We start from the raw sequence: 6,054 nt of genomic DNA on the forward strand, positions 1-6,054 counted from the left end.
GTTTTTCCTTCACTTCCAAAACCAAGGAGGATTCGGAACTACTCTGAACCCCTATACTACCTTCAGCAGAGTCAAACAACCTAACCCCCAATCTAGCCAAACGATGTACATTACGAGCCAACTCTTTCTTACCTTCTACCACATGTGAAACACTACCCATAGACACTCTACTTAGGGCATCCGCCACCATATTGGCCTTGCCCAGATGGTACAGCATACTCATATCATAGTTCTTTAACAATTCTAACCATCGTCTCTGCCTAAGATTCAGTTCTCTCTGGGTAAACACATACTGCAGACTCTTATGATCAGTGAAAACAACAACATGGACACCATACAAATAGTGTCTTCAGATTTTCAAAGCAAACACAACAGCAGCCAACTCAAGGTCATGGGTGGGGTAATTTTTCTCATGGGGTTTTAACTGTCTAGAAGCATAAGCTATCACCTTACCCTTCTGCATCAATACGCAACCCAACCCAACTCTCGAAGCATCACAGTACACCATAAAACCATCAACACCATCAGGCAAAGTCAAAACAGGGGCTGAAGTGAGTCGAGTCTTCAATTCCTGAAAACTCTTCTCACAAGATTCGGGCCACAAGAACTTCACTTTCTTTTGGGTCAACCGAGTCATAGGAGACGTTATAGAGGAGAAAACCTCAACAAAACGACGGTAATAGCCAGCTAAACCCAAGAAACTTTGGATATCATTCGGAGAAATAGGTCTAAGCCAATTTCTAACAGCTTCGATCTTTTTGGGATCAACTCTAATACCCTCGAAAAAAATGATATAACCTAGAAAAACAACTGACCTTACCAAAACTCACACTTACTGAACTTTGCAAACAACTTGTGATCTCTAAGGGTTTGTAAGACAGTTCGGAGATGATCAGAATGTTCATCCTCACTACGGGAGTAGACCAGTATATCATTGATGAACACTATGGCAAACATATCCAGATATGGTCTGAACACTCGATTTATGAGGTCCATGAAAGCTGCTGGGGCATTAGTTAACCCGAAAGACATAACAGAAACTCAAAATGGCCATAACGAGTTCGGAAAGTGGTTTTTGAGATTTCATACTCCCTAACTTTGAGTTGATGATAGCCAGAATGAAGGTCTATCTTTGAGAAATAACTTGTACCTTGCAATTGGTCAAACAAATCATCTATTCTCAGAAGGGGGTACTTATTTTTTACGGTGACTTTATTCAGTTGGCGGTAATCAATGCACATACGCAAAGAACCATCTTTCTTTCTCACAAACAACACAGGAGCACCCCAAGGAGAAACACTAGGCCTTATGAAACCCTTATCTAATAAATCTTTGAGTTTCTCTTTCAACTCCTTAAGTTCTGCAGGGGTCATACGGTAAGGAGGAATAGAAATAGGCTAAGTATCGGGAAGAAGATCAATCCCAAACTCTATCTCTCTATCAAGCTTGGTCCAGCACCTGGAAGAATGCCCGAAATTCAGCATGAGACACGTTTTCATTCAATGGGTTAGCGGGTTGAGGTTGCTGATCATCATTATTTCTTCTCGCTCGACGTGGAGGCATATTTCTAAAAGCGGAGAGCATAAATCAATAGCAGAGAGAGACACTTTAAGCACGATAGACTTCTGAAAGAAAGAATTACACTTTTTCCTAAAATGTCTTGTAGCCTCTTGCTCATAGATATGGCGCGCTACACACCGATGATCAAGACTCTACTTAACGCGGTTTGTCAGACTCCCTAGGATACCTTAAAACCTTAGGCACTAATACCAAGTTTGTAACACCCCAGAAAACGGGTCCCGGAGCGTCACACGGTGCTTGAGGCTACGAGTAGCCCCAAGTAAACCCTTTGAGCCATTTTCATTCAGTTCAACACAAATCAACGGGGTTTCCATAAATAACCCTCAAATATCAACAGAGTAATCATCATCCAAGAATAAAAGAATTTCAGAAAGATAACAAAATATGATTTATTAGTCAACTCTCAACATTTATACCAGTTTGACAAGCCTCTAAGAAAATCAATAAAACCTGCGAGCCATTGAGACATGCCCACTCATATTCAGTTATCATATGTAAACAATTCCGTGAAACCAACATCAGACATCACGTCCTCGGAACATGAGGACTCACCACAATAGAGGATGTAGAACAGCGTGCCTGAAAAATTAGTGTCGAACCTGGAACAGAGCACCTGAACCTACATTTCGAGAAAATACAGTCCATATCCGAAGATGTGGGTAAGTACCATGGAAAGGAACCGAGTTTATAGGGGTGTATGCAGTTGTATAAACATCATCATCATAAATATTTATAAGAAATATGCAGGATGTATGAAAGACTCACATAGCCCGAAGAAAATCATCATAATCATGAGAGGATGAAATAAGTACAATAACACATGTGAGTCATCATATAATTTGTCAATCACTTTCAGTTCATCAAGAATATCAATTCTCATAATGTAAATATCATTTAAATCTTTCAAAAGAATAACTTTCACAATTTCACTTTCAAATCACTTCACCATTCACCATAGACACAAGGAAACACACACACACACTGGGAGATCCTATAACCGTCATAAACCATGTGAGCTACATGGAGTCCAACGTACAACCCACGTTGGGGAGAGCCATCTTATCCTTGCTATCGGAGTAGGATTATCGATATTAAATCCATATAAACTAGTGATCACTATATATATCAGCCTCAAGTTCACTCCTAAGGGGGCACGTAGTTCTAGGAAAGTAAGGTCGCTTTATACCTCCCACTTGGGACTAAAGATTTCTTCCGTACTTAGCTCAGATCATTTCAAAGACAATCCATAGCAAAATAATTTTAGTAATATATGAATATACATCGGGAGTCATCATGCTTCCCATCTATCAAAATCAACCACATTGTGGATTTCTTTCATACTCGAGTTCAAAACAACTCCATTAAGATCAAAAGGTCAAATCATTCAAAATATCTCAAATATTCAACATCAACGTACTTATAACACACACTTTCTAAAAAAAATACAATTTCCAATGGGGATTTACAACTCAAATATCAAAATCATGATAAATATCGTTCAAGATTCATGATTTATATCACCACACATGTAAATTCATCTTTCAAAATCATAAACATCAAGATTTCATAATAATCATCATAAGATATGGGTTCATGCTTCAAATTCATAAAAATCAAATAAAAATCATGCTTGTGTTAAGAAAATTACTTTTGGACACAAGAACGAAAGAGAGTTCTTGTTGAAAAACCCCACATACCTTGAATGATGAACTTTAGATAGATACTCATTTTTGAGATGTTAATCGTGCCTTGGAATGATGTTTCTTGGAGTTCTTGAACTAGGAACTTAGAATATTGAATAAATTTGCAGAATTAATGGTGAACTTTGGAGGTTCTTGAAGTTCATGAACTAGGAACTTAGAATCTTGAATAAATTTGCAGAATTAATGGTAAACTTTGGAGGTTCTTGAAGTTGGATGTAGGAGCTTCGGGTTTTCTTTTTGAGGGAGTTTGATGAAATATAACATATAATGCTTCAAATAGGATTTAATATAGGGGTTGGACGGATTTTGGGTGAGGAGAAATTACCAAAACGACCCTAAAAATCAAAAAAATTCTCGAATCTGTCCTTCGGTGGACTGTTTTGATAGTTTGAAGTAGATCAACCATAACATTTTACTCCGATATTCAAATTGGATAAAACCAATTTCATTAGAAAGAGGACTCTCATATATTTCCGTTGATATATAGTATCTCACCCAGATCATTGTGTACGAGGAGTTATGATCGTTTGAAATTGACCAAAAAATTCACTTTTGATAGGCTGAAGTAGATCGACCATAACTTTTTTCTCCGATAGACAAATTGGATGAAACCAATTTCATTGGAAAGAGAAATCGCAGAGCTTTCCATTGATATATAGTAAATCACCCAGGTCATTATATACAAGGAGTTATGATCGTTTAAAGTTGGAGCAAAAATACACCAGGCCTCAGTACTTTTTCCTGCACGTTTTACTATTTACTACTATTCACTGTTCGATAGGAATGTTCATAACTCGTCGCTCGGGTGTCCGTTTTGGAAGATCCACATATCGTTAGAAAGCTTATTTGATACTCTACGCAATGGTGGGTCATAATCTAAGACATTTTGCATGAAAAATTTATAATTCATTCTAGAAGATAGAACTCAACACGTTTATGCACAAAATTTCAACAAAATTTTTTTCGGGGTATTATACAAGGTTGGGCAAACTTCCATCAAAGGGTAACACCAGGAAGGCACGTGAAGGACTAGGATACATACAGACACCTCCAATTCACATCTCCATTAGAAGGGCAGTCAGTAATTACATCACCGTAGAAGAAGAATCTACTGCCGCTAATAAAAGACCCTCTGTATTTGATCGGCTTGGAGAATCAACTGCAAGAACTTCTGTGTTCGAAAGGTTGAGTCCTATAAATAAGAATAAAAGCAACAAGCTTCAAAGAAGTCATCAAAGCACGATGATGCACTCTTCATTTAAAGTTCAGAAGGATTTCTAAAGTTTGATCCCTTCCAGAATGAGGCGACAGACAAAACTGGTGGTTTCATGCAATGAGGTGTTAAAAGTTAAAGCTCATACCGTGGTTTATACCAAGTAACGTGAGGAAGATGAAGAAAGTGTTGACTCCTCATATCATGTTACGATCCAAAATGAGAATGAGTCCTTATCTCAAATGAAGGTTAATAAAGAGATAGAAGACACTTTCTGGTGTCACCACATATCCATCAACGACGATGATCCTTGAGAGAAGGACGATGCTGGAGATGCTCCATCACAACTTGAAGAAGGAGTACAGGGCACATTAGATCCCTTGAAGGAAGTTAATCTTGGAACCGATGAAGAACCAAGACCAACTTACCTGAGTGTGTTTCTAGAAGTAGAAGAGAAAATTGCTTATATGGGCATACTCAAAGAATTTATGGATGTCTTCACCTGGAGCTATAAGGAAATACCTAGCTTAGATCCAAAAGTAGCGGTCCATCAGTTGGCAGTCAAGAATGGTGCCCGTCCTGTTAAGCAAAACCAAAGACGCTTTAGGCCGAAGTTGGTTCTATTGATTGAAAATGAAGTTAACAAACTCATTAAAGCTGGCTTTATTTGTGAAGTCAAATATCCCACATGGATTTCAAGTATTGTTCCAGTACGGAAGAAGAATGCCCAAATTTGAGTTTGTGTCGACTTTCGAGATCTCAACAACGCGTGCCCTAAGGATGATTTTCCAATCCCCATACCGGAGTTAATGATTGATGCCACCACTGGTTATGAGGCAATGTCCTTCATGGATGGTTCATCCGGCTACAATCAAATCCGTATGGCGCCAAAGAATGAAGAACTCACTGCATTTCGTACGTCCAAAGATATTTATTGCTACAAGGTTATGCCTTTTGGTTTGAAGAATGCTGGTGCCACTTATCAAAGGGATATGCAGAACATCTTTGACGGCGTGCTCCATAAAAATGTTGAATGCTATGTGGATGATCTAGTGGTGAAGTCAAGAAAGAGAGACGACCACTTAAAAGACCTAAGAATGGTATTCGAGTTACTTCGAAGATATCAACTTAGGATGAATCCATTGAAGTGTGCCTTTGGAGTTACTTCAGGAAAATTTCTTGGCTTCATTGTGAGACACCGAGGAACTGAAATTGATCAAGCTAAGGTTGATGCAATTTTGAATATGCCTAAGCCTGGGATATTCATGAGTTGAAAAGCCTTCAAGGAAGGCTAGCATATTTAAGGAGGTTCATCTCAAACCTGGCTGGAAAATGTCAACCATTTAGTCGTCTTATGAAGAAGAAAACTCCATTCGAATGGGACCAAGCTTGTAGTAATGCCTTTGAGAGTATCAAATCATACTTAATGAAGCCACCAATTCTTGCGGCACCCATACCTGAGAAATCATTGATCCTCTACATCGCGGCACAAGAGAGGTTAGTTGGAGCACTACTGGCTCAAGAAAATAGTGAAGACAAGTAAAATTCTCTTTACTA

Source organism: Capsicum annuum, chromosome 2 (genome assembly GCF_002878395.1).
Source record: "Capsicum annuum cultivar UCD-10X-F1 chromosome 2, UCD10Xv1.1, whole genome shotgun sequence".
Lineage (NCBI taxonomy): Eukaryota > Viridiplantae > Streptophyta > Magnoliopsida > Solanales > Solanaceae > Capsicum > Capsicum annuum.